We start from the raw sequence: 22521 nt of genomic DNA, 5'->3' as shown, positions 1-22521 counted from the left end.
GATTATTTCACTCTTGATACAGTAAAATGTAAACAGAACTTTAAAGTAGTTTTGAAGGGCGCCTGGGTGGCTAAGTCAGTTAAGCTTCGGACTCTTCGTTTCGGCTCAGGTCATGATCTCGTGGTTTCTGCGCGGGAGCCCCGGGTGGGGCTGTGGCCGCCGGCAGCCCTGAGCCTGCTTGGGATTCTCTCTCTCCCCGTGTCTGTCTCTCTCTCTCTCTCTCTCTCTCTCTCTCTCTCTCTCTCTCTCTGCCCCTCCCCAGCTTTCTCTCAAAAAGATAAACATTAAAAAAAATTTTTTTAAGTAGTTTTGATTTTATTTTGTTAGACATTACAATAAATGGAGTTTTGAAAATAACTGAGTCTTTTTTGGGGGGGAAGGAGGAGGTGTTTCCTGGAAGTTCTAGCCTCATTTCTTGTAAGGTTTGTAGCTAAATATCACTCCAAAAGCTTATAAGGTAAAAGTCATGATCTAGGTTTGAGTGCTTAACTAACCCTGCTTCTTAGTATTAATTGCCGCTTGTTAACTTTAATTTAAGAATTTAAAAAATGTTTTTTGATCTTTGGAATTGCAGACCCCATAGGGTTTTCCTCTGCTCTTGGCCAGGCTTCCCAGAGTATGGAACAGGGGCACAGATCTGAGTTCTATACCTGCCAACTACAAACTGACCTTCAGCCAGTCTGTGTGTCTGAGTTTCCTAATTTGTAAAACAATGAGGATGTTCACAATTTTTCAGTGCTTACATTCTTTTCTGCTTTTACATATCATTGGTTGCAAAGTAAGCATGGGGCTGGAATCTTAAGGAACATTATGAAAGTGAGCCTAACTTGGGGTGCCTGGATGGTCCAGTCGGTTAATCGTAGGACTTGGGCTCAGGTCATGATCTCGCAGTCAGTGGGTTCAAGCCTGGCATCGGGCTCTGTGCTGACCAGCTCAGAGCCTGGAGCCTGCTTCAGATCCTCTGTCTCCCACTCTCTCAGCCCCTCCCCCACTCATGCCTTGTCTTTCTTTCTCTCTCAAAAATAAATAAGTATGAAAAAAAAATTTAAAGTGAGCCTAACTTAACTTTGCAGTTTGGTTCCACATTGTGCAAAGTACTTTAGGAGGTAAGGTGGGAGGTTCCCCAAAACTGTAAGATGTATCCTTACCCCTCAAAGAGGTGGCATGTCAATGAAGACAGGGAGAAAAGTGGAAATTTTTCTGTTGATTAAAATAAAAAGTTAAGAAAACAATAGAAGAGTTAATCTTTATAGAGGTAAGGTGATTCTCGGCCAAGAAATTGTACAAATGAATTGTTCTGGAGTTCAGAAGAGGGAGAGGTGCTCTAGGTTGGCTGGGAAACACAACATAGAGAAGTTCAGGTGAGTTGCAAAGGATGGGTAAGATTGGTCTAGGTGGAGAACATTCCAGGTGGATACAGTGGTGTGAGCAGAGGAGCGGAGGCGAGAAAGGTGGTTCTGTTTGGTGGTAGTGAATACACTAAGTTGTCTGAAGGAGAAGGACTTGGTGTTGGGGAACTGTGGGAGGAATCACCAAGCTCATTAGAGCTAGAGTAGGGCTGCCTTCACACTCAGTCGCCAAGTCAGTCAAGGTCCTAGCTGTTCAGACATGTGCATGCATCTGTGCGTGTCTCGTCTGTGTGTATAGCCGACAACTCTGAGAATTGGGTGCAATTGTCAATGTGCAGGTTCAGTGATTGTTCATGGTTTACTTCTAACTCGGGAGTAGTTGGTTCTCGGTAGCGATAAACACAGTCTCAGCAAAGGGTACTAGCAGTACCCTTGCTTTCCTCTTTTACCCAGGTGGAAAGCAGTCCTCTCTCTCTCTGATAGTCAGGATTTCCTATCATCCTGATAGCCCTCCAGGCAGTTTTAGTGTTTAGTTGTGTCAGCTACTGGGCTTATGCTGTTGTGGCCCTTGGACATTTGTTTCACTTTGCAAAAGGTGACTGGAAACACTGCAGATCCAGATGCACTTATGTGACATAGGAGTGTTTTCATCTCTCGCGACACGGGTGGTTGGGCCATACCCCGTGTAGTTTATGGTCGTAGATAGGCAAAATTTGAGTATTTCATCTTTAAGTGGACGTGGGTGCATGAGCCCAATCATTCTTGCCTTTCCCAAGCTCTGGCTCCTTCTCTTACTCCTGTCAGGGGGGTCCTGTCCTCCGCTCTGCACCTGCCTCTTCTGCAAGGCCCTCTTCATTTGTGGTTTGTAACATAGTTAGGCACTGAACACTGTAGCTGTTTCAGGGGTCTGTAGCATCCAAACTCGATAGTAGTTTTCCTGATAGCAGCACCCAGCATGATGCTGGGTACATAACACATTTCCTGGTGACAGCATTTTTCTTGCACAGAGAGAGAAAAGAGAGAGAAAAGGTTCGTTCGTTAAAGGTTTTTTGACATTGTTCATTTGGAATTATCTTTTCATTTTGCTACTCTGCCGACCTTTCTTCCCCTCTTGGAGCTAAAAGTTGGTTTTTAGACAGCTGTCACAATTGATGTAACTTTCCCCCATGCTGTTATTATTTTCGAAAGTTGACGTCAGTGTGTGTCTGTGTGTGTGAATCAGATGAGGCAAGATTCAAGGGGTGATGTGTGTTAGTCTATCTGTGAAGGAGTTTCAATTTATATTTCTTACTCTCATACGAAAAACTGCTAGTATTTTGAAGGTCGCTTTCTTTCTGTCCTAGAAGTCCCTTGCTGGAGGAGATCTGTTCTATTTATTTCTTTTTCCCTTTTGGTGGAGGTGCTGGTGGCTTTGGTGGCAGTGGTGAGCTCCTTGCTGCATTTTCAAGGGACTGTGCCCAGGAGGGAGATGCCTGCGCAGACACCTCCCATCTCCGTGGTCAGGCCTGGTTCCTGTCAGCAACCCTAATGACCTGACCGCTTGCAGCGCCGGCCACAGTATTCCCACCATATTCTGCTTTCTTTGCAGCCACTTCCTTTCGGGACCTGGAGCCCTTTGGTTGGTTCCTTTTCTCTTTGCTGGGCCGTTCTTGAACTTGAGCTCTTTCAGCACTAACAGCAGCCCTGCACCCTCTCTCCAACTTAGAATCCCGGCAGAGCCAGCTGCATGGGACATCTGGTCCTCCTGTGCTCCCCTGCTCCCCACTCAGCCATATGTGTGTGTAAAAGGGAAAATGCAAGCCGCTGCTCAGGGCTGATCTTGGGCCGAGGACAGCATCCCAGGGAGATGTGCTCTTCACAGGGCAGCGAAATACACCGTAGGCTTCCAGGTGTCCTAACTTTGTTGGTGATGGTAGCTGTTTTGAGCATCAGGCATCTGCTCAGCCTCGTATCTTGGCTCCTTGGAAATTTAATTTTTCCTCCCCTCTTTTCTTACCGGTTTTTCTCTTCCATATAAGCGGTCATTTGAAATCGTGACTGCCAAAGCTGCAGGCAATTTCTTTTAACCTAACACAACCTGTTATCAGACCCTTGCTTAGACCTGGGCTTCTCAACTCCAGCACCATTGACTTTGGGGCTTGGGTAATTCTTTGTTTTGGGGGGCTGTCCTGTGCATTACAGGATGTTTAGCAGCACCCCTGGACTCTACCTGCCAGATGCCAAGTAGGACCACTTCCTTCCCATTTATGACAACTGAAAATGTTTCCAGATACTGCCAAGTGTCCCCTGGGGGAGGGGTCAAATTATCCCCAGTTGAGAACCCCTGGCCTAGGTTGTTCTCACTGCCTGGAATGTCCTCCTTCTTTCCTCACCCCTGCTCACATACTCTGCCTGTCACTCTTACTCGTCCTTTGAGACCAGTTCTGAGAAGTCTTTCCCAGTCTTCCAAGTCTGGATTAATTATACTCTTACCTGTGTCCCCAGGATACATGGACGCTTGGTCCTAACTGTTAAGAGAACTGGTCAGGTTATATTGTTGTTATCTGCATACCAGCCTTCTCACCAAATAATGAGGTCCTCAGAGACAGCCTATCCAGATGTGGATCCAGGTTTTGTGGTCCTTAAGACTCATTGCAATTGGGAGGGGGGACCATCTTTAAGAAAAGAGTATTAATTGTGAATGCCAAATTAGATATAGGATTTTGGAAGAGGACAGTGCCAGTGAGTGGCTGTGAAACAAACCCATCTCTGATCCTTTTGTGTTTCCTGTCGTGCTGGGCACCTGCGTGTTCCATACATTTTTACGTGAGTTAACTACGCCATCAAATGTTGGTTGATTACTCTTCAACCAGTGTAATTCTTAACTTAAAAAATGCACACAATCTTCTCAAAATATTGTTCTTATCTAATATAGTTTAACCGTGTGAGGGCAGGACAAATGAGTTGTAGAATTACACACATGCACGTACACACACACACACACACACACACACACAACCTCTGTACTCTTTCTCTGTGGCTGCTTGGTCATTTGGAAAATTTGGTGGGACAAAGGGTACCTCTTTCTTGCCCGGGGCAAAACCTGAGGTACTCTGGGTGGTCTTAAAGCATGTGTAAGTCTGCAGTTGGTGCAGAGTTCTAGTTAGAAGTAACCATAGTCGGATTTACAGGAGAGGTGAATGGCACACTAAATCTTTTTGGCTTCCCTGTGAAATTCTTTGGCAACCACTTTCAGAGGCCTTCAGAAGAGGACAGTTTGCTCTGTGCCTGTTTTGCACGTTGGCCTCATATTGGGACAAAAATGAGCATTTGGGTTTTGGAGCTTCCATTTGGAGTGAATCACCCTGCCGTCTTGTTTCCTTTCCTACTCTGTGACAGACTTCCAAGACTATTTTTATTCAGGGTCATTTGTTGACCCTGGAGACTTCTGCTGAATTTAGCTCCCAAGTAGAGCCAGATGTGGGTGGAATTGAGCACTCAGAAGCAGCTACTGGGGCGTTGCAGCACGGTTTCTGAAGGGCTCTGCTTCCACATGAGAGAGGTGGGCTTTGTCCTTCTGCTTGACTTGCAGACAAAAGATGGAGAGTCTGGTATAGACAGAAGTGTGTTTACTTAATGTTCCACATGCAAGTGGTATGCACTATGAGTTATCCCAGTGTGGACAGCTGATGGGTTGCCATTCTCACCGAAGTCTGAGCCAACTCAGCAAAAAGGACCCTGTCTCAAGGACTGGCCCCATTGTATGATGATTCTGTCATTCATTGCCATGTTGCTTTGGGGACTGGATTGGGTTTTTGCGTCATTGCCCAGCCACTGCTAAGTCCATCTCGTGGGGGACTCTTCTGTCAACAGTGGCTCTAGCCCCATTGGTGGCGAGCCTCACTAACATAGCTTATGAAAATGGCAGCTGTACTCTCATACAGAGGTTCAGAGGGTCACAGCATTTAAAAATATACATTCTAAGCCTCTGTCTTTTTGTCTATTAAATTCTTTGGTCAAGATGATAGTCTTATTTCCTCTGGGAAGCAGACTCCTGTTTGTTCAACTGCTATATATAATTACTGGTTAGATCTCTTAATAGAATAGCATTACCCAAACTTTAGTTTGGGGCACTTATGGGAAGAAGAAAAGGTGGAGCGTGCTTGTTCAGGGCATGGGGCTCAAGGGAAAGAGCACAGGATTTGAGACCCGACTGACCGAGTTCAAATCCCGGCCTCACTTCTGCTCTTTTTAGCATTATGACTTAGGGTAAGTTAATGTCCCTAAGTTTCAGTTTCTTTATGTATAAAATGATTGCTTTTTAGGGTTATTGGGATGAAATCACATGATGTGTAAAAAGTGCATGGTTAGTGCTTGGTACACAATTCCCTCTCAACTAATGTTAACTGTCTTCCTGAATCCTTCCCATATGGCCTTGCCTCCCTGCCCTGACCTCATAACTGATCCAAAAGCTAGCTGTTTTCACCTCTTCCTTCCTCACTAAGACAAATTCATTTGGTTTTATTTGGGAGGGGCAAAGATGAAAAATATTCTAGATGAAGTTGGGGTTATCTAGTGGAGAGGGCAACAGCATTGGAGATAAACACATCTGCACCTTACATCTCTGTCCACTTACTACCACCCATGTGGCCTTGGACAAGTTACTTAGCCTCCCTGAGCCTCAGTTTTTTCATCTGTAAAGATAAAGTTATTGTGAAGATTGTATTATAGCACCTGTAAAGCACCCAACATCATGCCTAATGTGCTGTGACTCTAGTCTTTGGGAAGACGAAGCAGAGTGGATCCTCAGTGGGTGGTCCCCAGCTCTGTCTTCTCAGTCTGCCCTGTGGACCAACTGTTGCTATTCCCAGTCCCCTCCATAACTGTCACCCTGAACGTACTCATTCCTAATCCTGCTCCTCCAGGTGTGCCACCGTTTAGTCTCCAGAAGTTGTAAACTCTTTGGAAAAGGAAATCAGTTCTTCATATTACTCATAAATATTCCAAACTATTTTATTCTTTGTGTCTGTTGTTCTCTGTTTTTACAAAGGTTGGTGACTTTGGTGCCTGAAATCCCCAGGTGCTATAGCTGGGTGGTGAACTTCAAGGATAGTCTTTAAAAAAAAAGTCTGCTGGGCACCTGGCTGGTGGTTAAGGGTCTGACTTTGGCTCAGGTGGTGATCTCATGGTTCATGAGCCCTGCATTGGGCCCTGTGCTGACAGCTCAGAACCTAGAGCCTGCTTTAGATCCTGCGTTTCCTTCTCTCTGCCCTTCCACTGATCGCGCTCTGTCTCTCTCTCAAAAATAAATAATACACATTTAAAAACTTTTTAAAAATCCGTAGTTTGTTTCCTTATATGATTATAATATATATGCATATATATGTGTGTGTACACATGTGTGTCCATGTGTGTGTATATATATGCAGATACACACATATGTCTATAATTTAAGCTTTTAATTCCAGTTAACATACAGTGCTATGTTATTTTCAGGTATACGATAAGGTAATTGAACATTTACGTACAGCACCCAATGCTCATCACAGCAGGTGCACTCCTTAATCCCCATCACCTGTTTCACCCATCCCCTCTCACATCTCCCTTCTGGTAACCATTGGTTCTCTGTAGTTAAGAGTCTGTTTCTTTCCTTTTCTTTCTTTCTTTCTTTCTTTCTTTCTTTCTTTCTTTCTTTCTTTCTTTCTTTCTTTCTTTCTTTCTTTCTTTCTTTCTTTTTTCTTTCTTTCTTTCTTTCTGTCTCTCTCTCTCTCTCTGTCTTTTAAGTTTATTTATTTTGAGAGAGAGAGAGAGAGAGCAAGTGAGCAAGAGCAGGGGAGGGGCAGAGAGAATCCCAAACAGGCTCTGCACTGTCAGTGCAGAGCCCTCCACAGGGCTCAAACTCATAAACTGTGAGATCATGACCTGAGCCAAAATCAAGATTCAGACGCTTTACCAACCTAGGCACCCCAAGAGTCTGTTTCTTGATTTGTCCCTCTCTCTCTTATTTTTTTTCCCTTTGCTTGCTATCTTTCTTAAATGCCACATATGAGTGAAATCATAGGTTGTCTTTCTCTGACTTATTTTGCTTAGCATTATAGACCTTATGTATTTTTAGTATAATCTCCTCGCTTTAAAACTAGCAACTACTTTGGGAGGCACCTGGGTGGTTGGTTCAGTTGGTTAAGTGTCCAACTCTTGATTTTGGCTCAGGTCATGATTTCATGGTTCATGAAATGGAGCCCCACGTCGGGCTGTGCACTGACAGTGTGGAGCCTGCTTGGGATTCTCTCTCCCTCTCTCTCTCTGCTCCTCCCCTGCTCACACAAGCTGTCTCTCTCTCTCTAATAAATGAACACTTATGCAAAAAGCTAGCACTACTTAAACTCTTGCTGTGTGCTTATCACTCTAGTGGGAACTTTGGTGAGGGTTACTTTTTAAAAGGTCATTTCTTTGGGGGATAGCTGAATTGGGAGTAAAAGATAACTTAATATCAACATAGCATATTTCTAAAACAGTGCTGGTGATAGTGTGTGAAGGGCTCATGTGTTATACAGTAATATTCTGAGGGAATTCAGACAGCGAGAAAATGGGGTTGGGAATGGGGGGGACGTGCTCTGTGGCAGGGGTAGAACACAAGCAGACCCTTGGAAGTAGAAGGGTGGCGTCTTACTTGGAAACAACCCGGGTCCTGCTGCCTGATGGCTCACAACACACTAGCCTTCTTTCCTTCTCTCTTGCCACCCACTCTCAGCACAAGTGGGCTGGCCCTGCTGCTAGCCAGCTTCCACTGCTCAGGATATTTTCCCCTACATCGTCTGCACTTTTTTCATTCCTGTCTTCTACTGCTCCCAAACTCTCCCAACTGGAGACAGAGTTAGGTTGATAAGAATTCTCTTACATTGGCGTCAGTTTGCTCTGTCCTTTTTTCAGACGCCTGGTCAGGATCAGTTAGAAGGAGGGAGTGAGCGTCTAACTTCTGAGAAAGTTTTGCAGCAGGTAACTGTTCAGGGACCAGGCAGACCTGGGGTGGAGAACTGAACTCTGGTTGTGGGGGTGGGATGGGCAGGATATAGTGGGAGCTCAGTTCATTCTTGGGAGGCACTCTGATGACAGGGAGGGTGCCAGAGAAAAACTTTGCTCAATTAAAAAATTTTATCTGTGACTCATCTTTGGGCCTAGAAGAGGGAAATGGAATTTTTTTTATTTATTTTGTGTCTAATTACAAAACTTCCAAGATTCAGCACCCAGACTGCGTGGTGAATACTATGATCATTCCATTGTGGGTTAAAGAGACATTTGTGAGTCAGCCTGTGAACCTAATCATGGCTTTCAATATTTCTTGGTGAAATAGAATGGTCTACTTTTGTGGAAAGTGGACCATGTTAAAGTGAAGGACTCTGATAAGTGACTTCAGTTGATGGAGACATGATTCGAGAGCATCATCTGATTCCTCCTTGGTGCTTTGCCCACCTTCCAGTCTCCTTATTATCTAACCTCACCCCTGAAAATATCCCAGTTTATATCCCAGGCACAGCTGCTCATGTGGAACTGGTTACTGTTACATCTGAACAGGACCTCCTTCATTTCCCTTATGTTTCTGCTCCTCGGTGCTCCGTACAGAAGTGTATTTCACTTAAAGAAGATGAAAGCATTAACTCTAGTAAAGCTATTTTGCTTTACTAAAAAGATTGTTTACTGCTTGCTGAACATAGCTTTTTCCAAAAAAGACACAGGCCAATTCATAGTGGTAAAAAAACAAAAACAACAACTTCTGGAATAGATGGAAAAACCTATCACGGAGCGAACACAACTTTGCTTTCATTCCTCTCCTCCCTGTGTCTCCCACGGCCGTATTACGAAGACCTGGTCGGGGAGGGCACCATGCCACTTATATACACAAGGGTCACATAAGCGCTAGAAGCAAATGAGTTAGTGAAAAAATGGCTTCATCTAAAACAATGAAGCAAACACCAAGAGAAACTCAAACAATTTTTTTCCCCTCTGACCACAAAGTCTGCTTTGAGTAACTTGTACAATAGAAGATCGTCCGTAGCGGGGTCAGGGTGATGGCGAATGACTATCTCAAACCGCTGCTTTGTGTTCAATATAAAGTCAAGAAAAATTTTATAGTCAATTAAAAAAAAAGTCAAACTCTTTAAAAAAAAAGCTTGCATTTATTTTGAATAACCCTAAAATTGGTCATGTTTTAGTTTGGACTTTTATGGACATCTAAGTCATTTAAAATTTTTTTTTATAAGAATAGTCCTTGATACGAGATTGAGTTAGCCTGATTCTGCCATCCTAGCCCATGTTCCTTATAATTAAGCAACCTTACCAAAAAAACCAAAAAAAGCAAAATAACAAATCTGTAGAGTGAATGTCAGTAGGTACCACTCTGAAGCATTTCTAGCTCCGTTCAACCTGTCCTGTCATATTTCTCATATTTGTGCCCTGCTTCTGATCTCCAAGTCCTGAGGGCAAGAACTTTATCTTAAGAAGATGAAGTCTTCTTTGTCTCCAAAGGCTCATTTCCATGCATTAAGGACAAAATGTTTTCCCCTCTAAAAACGAATGAAGAAATGAATGTATAATATTTCTGCATCTTTGATTCCTGCCTGAACTATGTATTTATTGTATTTTATATAATTATATAATCGCATTTTTCTGTTGTGACTCCAGTCTTTGGGAAGATAGGAAAATGAAACTGTCATTGCTCTTGGAAAAAAACACACTCAAATAGATAAGTTTTTGCGAAATGGTAGACCTGTTTTTTCCTTTGAAAGGGCTAATAGAACTCAAACATATGAAGCCTCATATCTTGTAAGAGGAAGACGTTCTCACTGGTGCTGTGACCTTGAGCTGTCTTATGTTGTTGCTTACCTTGGCAAATTGACTACCTTTTTACCAGCTTTCTATAGTTTTGTATCTTTGTGGAGTATCTCTAAGCCACATGCTTTTATACAGCAGATCCAGGGTCTGAGCTGATGCAGGTAGGTGCTGTCTTGTGTCTGCCTTCCGTGGTGTCCCTGGAGGTGCCTGAGAGGCAGGCGCGGAGTAGGACTTCAGGCCTCCTGCTCCTCTCTGCTTCCTGCACAGCAGCTCTATTTCTTACATACTGGGGTTCCCAGACACTTTTGTTCTGAAGGGAATGCTATCCCGTTGGAAAAACAGTTTGAAAACCACTGTTCCAGGTGATCGCTTTCCAGATGGCTTTTCTCCTTACAAACATACACAGTTAGAAATATGTCCAACCAAAATGATTTAAAAAGTGGCAGTGCAATATAAAGTAATGAGCAAAGGAAATAAATTTAGTCATCCAAATTTAGACATGGCTGCATTATACTCTTCGACTTCTACTTCCTTCAGTTTACTTCAGTTCCCTGGGCCGCTCTAGTCTTAAACGGGCCTGGTCCCTACTGCAAGGTCATTTTGGCAGATGAGATAACAGGTGGGTTATTGTTCTTAACACATCCGACTCAAATGTCAGTGCTGTCTCATTTTTGCTTCCTTATATGGAAGATGAAGAATGCAAGTTAACTTTTTTCCTCAGTGACTTAGATCATCATGATCCTAGTTAGGAACAATTGTTTTCATGCCCTTGGGATTTATTGAAATACGTGTAATGTTTTGCTCCACACCAAATTGATCTAAACAGTTCAACTTTTTTTTTAATGTTTATTTTTGAGAGAGGGAGAGAGAGAGAGACAGAGAGAGAGAGACGGTGCAAGTGGGTGAGGGGCAGAGAGAGAGGGAGACACAGAATACACAGCCTGGTGTGAGCTGTCAGCACACAGCCCGACGCGGGGCTTGAACTCACAAACTGTGAGATCATGGCCTGAGCAGAAGTCAGACACTTAACTGACTGAGCCACCTAGGCGCCCCTAAACGGTTTAACTTTTTAGTGTATATTGGGTAAGTTTCTACAGTTTCTTTCAGTGAATTCTTTCTCTGTGAATTCTCTCTTCCCTCTTAATTTGTTTGTTTAATCTGTGCTTATAGGAAGGTATATAAAAAAGGAGTTAATGTGTTCTCATGAGGACTGAGGAACTGAACTGGGTACATCAATCATAGGGCATGAGTTTGGAGACCTTTGTTTTCTATCTTCTCTGCTCAGAGTTTTTTTGTTTTTGTTTTTGTTTTTGTTTTTTCCCATGGCTTTGATGCATTTGGCTGGAAAGGCAGGCAGGCCAAGGGTGAGTTCTGAGTAGATAAGGTGCTACTCTAAAATGTATTGCTGCTGTTGGTATTTGAATTATTTGTGTGGTTGAACAAACCAAAGTATGATGAGTGGACTTCTCCACACCATGTGAACTTCAGTGTGAACTTCGTGATTGCTTGTTGATTTGTGACAGGCAGCAGTTGAAGGCAGACTTTGTCACTGTTCGCATCCCTGCTTCTTAGTTTCCTGTTTCATCTGGAAGCTTTACTGAAAAAGAGACTCTTTCTTGAACTTCTTGATTTATTCTGGGATGGTGGTTCCCAAGTTTGGCTTGTATGAGAATTACTCAGCTTTTGGAATATGTAGATGCCCTGGACTCTCCATCCTGGAGCTGCAGGTGTAGTCAGCCTCATTAATGCTCAGGTGATTCTAATGCCCAGCCAGCTTAGCAACCACCACCATCCTGAGCTGCTGGTTTTTCACTGCACAGTTGTGTTCTGTTGCAGCTAAATGGGCCGTGACTGTAATGTGAGCCGACTGGTATATTAACAAATGTATCCAAACAATCAGCGTTCTTAGTTCTGTTGTGATTATTAAATCAATTAATTATTTGATAGTCATACTTTATTCTTCATCCTGACGACATGCTTTCTGTTCTTTTATCCAGTGGTTTTGGTTGCCCACTGTTATCATACTATATATTATTTTTCTTTCTGTCACTAGATTGTCTGTACAAAAAAAGTATAATCATACCATCCTGGTTAATTCCTTGATATATTTCCTTATGATATTTTGAACATATGTAAATTTATAGATTTTCAAATTTGGAATTTTCATGCTTATACCAGATATAATTTTGTAAATAGTTTTCTCATATGATAAAGTATCTTCAGCATTTTTCCATGTTACTAAGTTGTCTTTGAAAGTACAATAGCAACCATGGCTGCTTTGTCTTGCCTGGGGATGCAGGGGAACCAGGCAGACGCAGTTTCTTGTCCCATGGAGCTGACAAACCAGCAGGGGAGACACACAGAATTGGCAAACAAAAGAATAATAGTAATACATAGTAATAGGCTCTATGAAGGGCAAGCACAGGGTCCCCTCATGGGAAAATGGCAGTGGCGTGTGTGCGGTAGGTGTGCATGTCACAGACGAGGCATTTCACGAGGAAGCCGGCTTCCCCTGAGATCAGAAGGCTGAGGAATCTGTGTGGGGGAGGCAGGTGTGCAGAGGGGGAAATGAGCTAAGGAGGGCAGTTCGGGCCAGGCAGAGTGAATCACGGGGGAGGGAGAGAGGGAGATAGTGACAGATGGACGCTTGGTGTTTTCAGAACCCGAAGAGCATCCAGTGAGGCCAGAGTCTCCAAGCAGAGTGGGGCCAGGCCATGATGGAGCACTGTCAGGGCCCACACTTTGCCAAGGGCCTTTGGGAAATGAAGGATTCAAGCTTTGGGTACACTGGAAGCGACTGTAGGGCTTTACCCTCCTTGCAGTCACTTCAGGGTGATAGCATACTTTGAAGTCTGGGCTTTCTTAGTTTAGTAGCCAGAATTCCCTGGGTCTGATGGCTGTTCTGAATGTTTGTTTTTGTCCGGTTGGGGAATAGAGTGCGGAGTTGGCGATGGTTTCTATACTTTCCTTCAGTGATAGTAAACACAAATACAGTCCTGTTTTGATCTGTAGTCTGACAAAGCTATTTCTTGGAGTAGTCAGCCCAAGAGCAGTGCTTTTGTTGGTCTGAAATCAGTCAATCTTGACGGTAACTAATAGGCTACTACTGATTTTTGGGGGCTTTTTTTTTCTTTTCTGATTTTATGCCTCAAGCAATAGAAGAATTCTGAGCCATGAAGTCTCTGAGTCATAGAATTTTAATGCCAGGAGGGAACCTGGAGGTTATCTCACTGATGTAAAGATACATGGAGTTCAGAACACAGAAAGTATGCTATTTGTCCAGGATTCTTTTCTCGGTTAGTGGCCTGGTTACTGCTAGAGCAAAAATTTCCTATATCCTAGCTGTGTATTTATTCTTTTGCTTTTCCTCTCTCAGCTCCATTGCTTTGGAATCAAGTAGCAGTTCTTAAACTTCCTTTATGATTACTCACTTAGAACATGCTTGCTTAAAATGATCTGAACAGGTTGAGACAATGGAAAAGCTAACAATGTAAATAATAAGTGCGTCTCTAGTTCTACTGAAGGGCAACAATATAAACACAAAATAACATTGAGAGAGTGCCAACGATGAGGGTTTTATAGCCTATGCTATGCGTCAACACTGATCTGGAAATGTAGACTTGGAAGTTCTCCTCTGGCTCAATTCTGCCTCTCCTGGAGGGCCGAGTAGTTCCCACACCACCCAGCGTCAGTTAGAATGTTGTCGGCTGCAACTAAAAGAAAACCTGAACAAGCCTGCCGACACAAAAAGGAAACCTACTATCTCACACAAGCAGAAGTGATAAGGGAGGCTCTGGCCAGTCCTCAAGGGCTCTGACTCCACTAGTCTGATTATCTCAGGCCTGCCCTTCTTTTTATGCTGGTTTTGTCCTCAGGCTGGTGGAAGGCTGGTGGAAGGTGATTGGGGTGGTTCCCTGTATCCCACCCAGACCCCCTCACCTCCAGAGGAAGGAGAGGGGAACATGTGCTGGTCTTGTGCTTCCCTCTTAGGAAGCCCCTGCGAGATGTCCTCACATCTCCTTGGTCAGCATTTGCTCACACGCAGATTATTGAACCCGTCACTGGTTCGGAGGAATGTGGTTATCACGATTGATTTGGAATAGTCAAGAGCTGAGGATAGAGTTCACTTTTCCTAAAGCACCTGACTGTGTGGAAGGGAGTAGATACCAGAGCAAAATCAGATTCCTTGTTCTTTTAAGGAGGAATGAATTTTAGGGACAGAATAGGACACTGGAGAGGTGACCAAGAGTACCTACTGTGTATACTTTTACAGGCTGTGCGGACAGAATGGTGCTCACTCAGGAAAGAGTGCTCGGTGGGATGGGCGCACTTGAGACCACGTCACTGAGGAATGACTGAAGGAACTGGACAGGAGACATGATAACTGTGCTGTGTCTTCCATTACCACTGTGCAGTTCTCCGGTTCTCAGTGGGCACCAACTGTGTGGCTTACAAGTTTAAAGTGCACAGTTCTGGCATTATCTACACAGAGATGGCATCAGATCCCACAGATTAAGGGCTGGGTCCCACCAGACTGCCCCCCACTTCAAGACACCAGCCCCAAGTCCAGGGTGTCACTTGTGCTTCTGACCAACCAGCTGTAAATAGGAGATTGCTGTGACCCCTTCCTCAAGTTTGACTGATTTGCTAGACCAGCTCTCAGAACTCAGAGAAACATTTACTTGTTTGCTCTTTCCAAATAAAGAGCATAATAAGGGCTGCAGGTGAACAGCTAGATGAAGAGGTACAGAGGCCAGAGTCCAGAAGCATCCTAAGCATTGGAGCTTCTGTCCCTCCACACTGTGGAATATTATAGGTCACACTGGAAGAACACGGCTGTGTATGTACTGGCCAGAAAGTATGCCAGGATATGTGATATAGTTAATGAAATAAGTGGTTTAATTCCTTTTTTTTTTTTTTTTTTTTTGTTAAAGAGGTGAGTAGCATTCCTTTTTGCATTAAAACAGAAAGAAGCAGGGCGCCTGGGTGGCGCAGTCGGTTAAGCGTCTGACTTCAGCCAGGTCACGATCTCGCGGTCCGTGAGTTCGAGCCCCGCGTCAGGCTCTGGGCTGATGGCTCAGAGCCTGGAGCCTGTTTCCGATTCTGTGTCTCCCTCTCTCTCTGCCCCTCCCCCGTTCATGCTCTGTCTCTGTCCCCCAAAAAATAAAATAAACGTTGAAAAAAAATTAAAAAAAAAAAAACAGAAAGAAGCAAGATGAGCATGGGGTATTTTGCTGTGCCGGAAAACAAGGAAGTCCTCAGAGAATGATGGAAATGTAAAGGAGACATAGAAACCAGCTTGAAGGAGCTCCCATTGTCCAAATCGGGGTCAGTTTGAGCATCAAGCTGAAATGGGAAACTACAGTCCATACTTACATAAACTAATAAATTAATAACTGGGACTTTGATGAGGAATGAGATATTTACTTAGTATCTCCCTACAAAATGCTCATTAATTAATGTCACAGAAAAAAAAGAATGTTGTTACAGTGAAGCCTGGCAGACACTGCCTTAATCATGTGACCAAAAGAAACAGCATCAGTAATGGGACAAATCCGATCGCATACCATGTGCACAGATGCAGTGGGAACACAGTATCATTTCTGTGACATTCCTGCTGAAGGTGCGTCACCTGAATGTAAGCAGAGCAAACATCCGGCAAATTCAAATTGAAGGACAGTCTACAAAGAAACTAATCTTCAAAAATGTCAAGTTAATGAAAAGGAAATACTGAAGAAACATTCTAGAATGAAGGAGACTAAAGAGACGTAAAGGTAGAAGCATGACTCTGAGCTGGATTCTTTATAAAGGACATTATTGAGACATTTGGTAGCATTTGAATGGAGCTTGAGAATTCATTGTTCGTAAATGTATCACACTTGAATTTCCTGGTTTTGATGATTATGTTGTGGTTGTGTGGGAGAATGTCATTGTTTGCAGGAAATATATATGAATGGGTGGTGGGGCATCAGGTCAAAATCACTGTCAAGTAGTTCAGCAAGGAAGAAGGTACTTGCAAGTTTTTTGGTTTTTTTGGTTTTGGTTTTGTTTTTTTTTTTTTTTTTTTTTTTTTTTTTGGTAAGTTTGAGGTTTTTTGTTTTTGTGTTTTTGTTTTTGTTTTTTAAGTAACTTCTACCTAACATCAAACAGGTTCTGAAAGGATGTGTGGTGAGTTTCTGGTTATGGGGATTTATTGAAACCGAAGTTGGAGGTCTACTCACCAAGATTGTTGTAAAGGGGTGTCATGCATCTGTAAGGTTGCTTTACATGGCCTCTGAAGCCCCAAATTCTAAGATTCTGGGTGTCTCAATGCATATTTTAAAGTAATAGTTGAATTTATTAAATGATGCTTATGCCTTAAGTTATTAGGAATCAAATGAGATTGACTTTTTATTCAACAGGTATTATCTAAAACTTTTTGCTAGGGGCGCCTGGGTGGCTCAGTCGGTTGAGCGTCTGACTTCGGCTCAGGTCATGATCTCATGGCTCATGAGTTTGAACCCCGCATCGGGCTCTGTGCTGACAGCTCAGAGCCTGGAGCCTGCCTCGGATTCTGTGTCTCCCTCTCTCTCTGCCCCTAACCCACTCGCATTCTGTCTCTGTCCCTCTCAAAAATAAATAAACATTAAAAAGAATAAAAATAATAAAAAAAAAACTTTTTGCTAGAGACTATATACTAAGAACCATATGTAGCTCCCTACAAGTTTGTGATATACTTGGGTGAAAAGGGCATTGACATAAAAAAAGTATATGACTTCCATAGAGTAGTATAGAATAAATGCCAGGTTGTCGGTACCAACATTATGCAGTTCAGACCAGGGGGATGTTTCTGTGAGCTTTGGAGATTAAGGAAGGCCTCTCTGAAGGTGTGAGATGCGGCTCAGTGTGGAGCATGAGTAAGACTGAGGTATGCATGACCTGAGAACAGCAGGAAGAGCATTCCTTGCAGAAGTCCTCTGTGAATGGTACGATGTGTTCAGGGACCAGGAGAAGACGAGTCGGACAGGTTTGGGGGGTTCATATAGGAGAGCCCTGCTTTCAGATCACTATAGTTAGAGAGACAGGACTAGCTTCCATAAAAGGGAAAATGAGGAGGAAACTATGATTGGGATAGCTGTGAGACATAAGGCACTATGTTAGATGGTTCCTAATTCATTTCATTCATTCATTCATTCATTCATTCATTCATTCATCTCTTTTAATCTATTCAGTTCTACAAGATAGTTGTTACACTCATCCAGATGTGAAACATATATTCAGAGAGAGAAAATGACTTTCTCAAAGTCACATTGCTAATTTAAGAGGCAGTTTGAATTTGAAACCAGATTGGCATGACTTCAAAGCCCGTACCCTTTCTCCTACCTGTGCTGCTGCTCACATAAGGAAAGGAGCAGGGGCAGTGATACAGAATGAGGATCCTGACTATATGGGTAGATATTGAAACCAGTGTTGGAAAAAGGAGGACGCCTCTCCCATTGAGATCGAGGTGCCCATGGGACATGTCCGTGGGATGTAGATCATCAAAAAGAGGCCAGAGAGTGAGCAAAGGGCCACGGGCTGAACCCTGAGGAAATCTACATTTAAGGGACAGTCAGAAGAAGGATTCTAACAGGAACCTGAAGCGGAGCATCCAGGGAGGTTGGAAGGAAACAGCAGAGTGTGCTATCCCAGAGGCCAAGAGAAGGGGAGTGTGGGCGGTGGGGGTGAGCGCTCCAGAGGTCAAGGAAGAGGAGTCTGGTAGATACAGTGCTGGGGAGTGCCTTGGAGACTTGAATGAGCACGGTCTCCTTGGGGGGCAGAGGTGGAAGGCAGTCAGTGGGGTGAACAGTGAGTGGTGGGGGTGAAGAGGTAGAATCGGCGAGTGGTTGTGCGGCTTTTAAGAAGTTTGCTCTGAGGGAAGGAGAGAAGCCACAGCTAGAGGAGGTTGTAGATGGGTTTTTGCTTTTCTGTCATTTTTCAGCCTGGAGAGTTGAATACGAGTAAATGGTGAAGGGAAGGAGGCAGGCCAGAGAGCAGTTTGAGGGAGGAGAGACTCTAATCAAAGGGTGAGACCCCTGAGGGGATGAGAAGCCAAGAGCTGGAATCTGGAGAATCAGTGGGGGTCAGGATGTGGAGGAAGGGAGCTGCTGAGCTTGTGGTTTAAATGCTCTCTCTCTCTACCTCCCGTGCATCAGAAGCCTTTCTGTGCCCATGCACGGCGACCTCACCGACCAGAGCATAGCTGCATGGTCCACGGCATTTCTAAAACAACCTCATCCACGAATAGCACCTGCATGCACATCTGGGTGATGGCAACTCAGGTTGTTTAAAACTGCTCGATTCAGTGCTGTCTGTATGTTGCTATTTGTTCTAAAATATCTTCCATAAAAGTGGGTGTAAAAGGGGGCGCCTGGTTGGCTCAGTTGGTTAAGCAACCGACTCTTGATTTTGGCTTAGGTCATGATCTTACAGTTTGTGAAATCGAGCCCTGTGTGGGGTTCTGCACTGACAGCATGGAGCCTGCTTGGGATTCTCTCTCCCCCACTCTCTGCTCCTCCTTTCTCTCTCTCAAAATAAATAAACATGGGGCGCCTGGGTGGCTCAGTCGGTTGAGCGTCCGACTTCGGCTCAGGTCATGATCTCGCGGTCCGTGAGTTCGAGCCCTGTGTCGGGCTCTGTGCTGACTGCCCAGAGCCTGGAGCCTGTTTCAGATTCTTTGTCTCCCTCTCTCTCCGACCCTCCCCCGTTCATGCTCTGTCTCTCTCTGTCTCAAAAATAAATAAACGTTAAAAATAAACAAACAAACGTAAAAAAGACAAAATGATTGTAAAAGGAGAATGCGAATGAATCCATCCTCAGGCAGTGAAAGCTAGTCCTGTAGCCCATCGCAGCAGGGGACAAGGAGTGTGAGCTTCAGCTTCGCACTGTCTGTGCCACAGGGCACCTGGATGGCTCAGCTGGTTATGCATCCGAACCTTGGTTTTGGCTCAGGTCATGGTCCCAGGGGGGATTGAGCCCCTTGTTGGGCTCCTCACTGGATGTGGAGCCTCCTTAAGATTCTCTCCCTCTCTCTCTCTCTGCCCCTCTCCCTTGCTCACTTCTTTCTCTCAAAATACCAAAACCAAAACAAACAAACACAAAGAAACTAAGTGTGTGCGCCACACTTCTCAGAGCTGATTACATTTTGCCACATGTGTTACTTACTCTGTCGTGGCCTCCTTTTTCACTGTTTAGTTTGGGTTCTAAAGAATTGTTTTGATCTGTAATAGTTGACAGATTTTTGGTTTTTTGAATGGTATGAAGCACACAAAAAAAATAGTTCTAGACCTACAGTCTGGAAATAAGGGGAAGGCATTACATTAGAAGCTAAAATGTAGTAAGGAGTAAGAACCAAAACTAGGGAAGAATACAGGTTTTCGTCACTGGTGGGATGGAGAAATAAATTGTGATATTCATATTACAGGATAACTAGATAACAACAAAAATGAATGAACTACATCTACATGCATCAGCGTGAATTAATCTCACAATCATAATATTGAGCAAAAGAACCCAGACACATACAAAACCTACTCTGTGCTCCATCTATATAAAATTCAAAAACAAGCAACAGTAATCTGCGATGTTAGAAGTCAAGATAGTGGTTATTTTTGGAGAGGAGAGGAAGAAGTGGTTAGGAGGAGGTGACAGGAGGGCTTCTGGGGCTGCTGGTAAGAGTTTTCTTGACATAGGCGTGGCACACAGGTATGTTCACTGTGGTAGTTCATCAAGTTGTGCATTTATGACTTGTGGAATTTTATGTGTTCCTATTATACTTCAATAAATTGCGTTTAAAAAGGATTGAGGAAACAGTACAAAAATCAGCAAGTAATTAAGAGTTGGTAAAAGTCCTTTGATCTATGAATGGCATTATAAACCTTTTTGCAGCCAATGAGGATTAACCAACAGTTCTATTAACGTCAGCTGAAGATATGTCATGACTTCAGGGGATTTGCAGAGGCTGGAAAAGCGACTGCTAAATATAAGATGTATGTATGTATGTATGTGAGGCGACATTCACACGTGTACATATGCATTTGTATATCATACGTTGGTGTCCCATAGAGACCACAGTATAGCTACTTAGTATAGCACGTGGATTCAGCCAGCACACACTACCCAGCAAAGTATTCCTACTCCCTACCCCCAATTCCTGTGTTCTGTAGCTGTTGTTACAACCTTTATTCGTGCCTCTTCAGCCTTTACCCTACGTTTATTACTTCTCTTCAGATTACTCTCTCTTTTCATTTTGAGTCTCAGATTTCTTGAAAAATTGCACATTTATGGGGTGTTTTTAATCCTAGGTTCTGCTTAACTAGCTTAGTTGGTTTCTGCACAAGAAGCGCAAACTAATTCTAGGGGCCCCTGGGTGGCTCAGTCGGTTGAGTGTCCGACTTCGGCTCAGGTCATGATCTCACGGTTCGTGGGTTCGAGCCCCACGTCAGGCTCTGTGCTGACAGCTTGCTCAGAGCCTGGAGCCTGCTTCACATTCTGTGTCTCCTTCTCTCTCTGCCCTTCCCCACTCACGCTCTGTCTCTCTCTGTCTCTCAAAAATAAATAAATGTAAAACAAAATTATTAAAAAAAAAAAGTGCAAACTAATTCTAATATTAGTTTGTTAAATGAAATTAAATCTGTTACCACTATATATACTTCATATAGCATATCTTAAAGTGAAGCAAGAATTAACTTTTTATTATTTGTAGTTTGCAGTTGGTTTTGCCAATGAGTTCCGCTTCAGGCCAGGAAAAACTGCTGTTGATTTCCTTAGATGTATGTGCAAGCTTCTTCACATTCAGGTTTATTTCAGGTGGAATTTTGTTTTTTAGAAGAGGGTGACTCACTTATGAGGAATTTTAAATAGCTAAGCAAGGGAGATCTCTGTTTTTCATAAATTTTCAATTGTGTCCACTCTGCCAGCATCCATTTTTATTTCTTTATAACCCTTTATGAAGTTAGGTCTTCATGATAACTCTGATTAATAAACTAAACTTCCCAGAGATTACCTATTGCATGGGTTTGGAAGGAACGGAAAAGAAATTCTCCATGAAGTGAAAAGGAGATTTTAGTGTTCTCTAGTTTTGACTGATTCCAGCATAATTCCAGTTGTTGACATTGCTAGTAAAAAGAGTATCTGACTTCCACCACCCCCCCCCGCCCCGCCCCATTTTTAGGAAATTAAGCAAATTGTGCCTATGTTTGAAAGGAGTATCTATATTAAAGGTGACTTTGAAAAGTGGGCCTCACGTTTGGAAAAAAAAAAAGCTAGTGAACAGTTCTTAGGGATTGAGTTAAAGACTTGCATACTTTAAAAATCACTGCAAGATAGCTATGTAAACTTAAGGCAGATCCCACAATGTCATAATGTGGAACTTATTACTTGTTTCAGTAATTTGCTTGTTAAAAGTTACTCTCTTACATATATTGATTCTTAGAGCATTGGTTCAGTTGTGTAGAAAAAAATTCTTAAGTTGTTAATTCATCTTGTATTTTGTTTTGTTTGTGAGCCAAATCATCCATTCACTTAAGCATTTAGTGCCTCTAATTTTTCGCCAATTTTATGCTAGGTTTTAGAGACAAAGATGAGTAGAATCGTGCCCATGACCATGTTGAACCCAAATCTAGAGGGAAAGGCAGATACAAATAATCACAGCAGTGTGAAGCAGGCTGCAGTAGAGACACAGATGGTGGGCTGCAGGACCTCAGAAGACCCATCTAACTGTTTCTGGGCCAGGGAGGGGTGAGGGGAAAGAAAGCTTTCTAGAAGAGACATTTGCACTAAAGGATGAGTAGGGCGTTCTCAGGTGGGCATGGAGAGAGTGAGTTCAGGAAGTCCCAAGCTTGCATCCTTTCTAGATTGCATTATGTGGTATTAGGGAACCCTTGAAGGTTTTTGAGTGAGGGAGACTGCTTGATCAGGTTTACATTCTAGAATAATAGCAGTTGGTACTGTGAAGGGGATATATCATCTCATGGCCGAAGCTGGAGGTAGGAAGGCCAGTTAGGAAATTACTGAAAGGTGAGAGCACGGAGGAAGAGGGAGGAGAGGAGGAGGCATGGTTTCCGGATGTCCTGAGGAGGTGGGTGTGAGTGGCCTTGGTATTTAATTGGGTATCAGTGGAGCCAGAGGGTAGTCTGACTCACCAAGGTAGGAATTTGGGGATGGTGGTGCTAGAGGAAAGATTTGGAGTGTGGGATGGAGGGTAAGATGGCAGGTTGAGGCTGAGTTTCTTTTCTTTCTTTCTTTCTTTCTTTCTTTCTTTCTTTCTTTCTTTCTTTCTTTCTTTCTTTCTTTTTCTCTCTTTTTTTTTAGAGAGTCTGCGAAGAGGGATAGAGGTTGACAGAGA

General features: G+C 43.3%; 1 protein-coding gene across 3 annotated transcripts in view; it reads left to right on the top strand.

The window, feature by feature from the left end:
* Nucleotides 1–22521, top strand: part of MYO1D (myosin ID) — a 362829-nt gene that overhangs the window by 953 nt on the left and 339355 nt on the right. The gene's annotated exons all lie outside the window — the stretch shown is intronic.

The sequence above is a fragment of the Felis catus genome, chromosome E1 (assembly GCF_018350175.1).
Source record: "Felis catus isolate Fca126 chromosome E1, F.catus_Fca126_mat1.0, whole genome shotgun sequence".
Taxonomy (NCBI): Eukaryota; Metazoa; Chordata; class Mammalia; order Carnivora; family Felidae; genus Felis; species Felis catus.
Note: the sequence above shows the minus strand (reverse complement) of the source record. Positions and strands in the feature narration are given on the sequence as shown.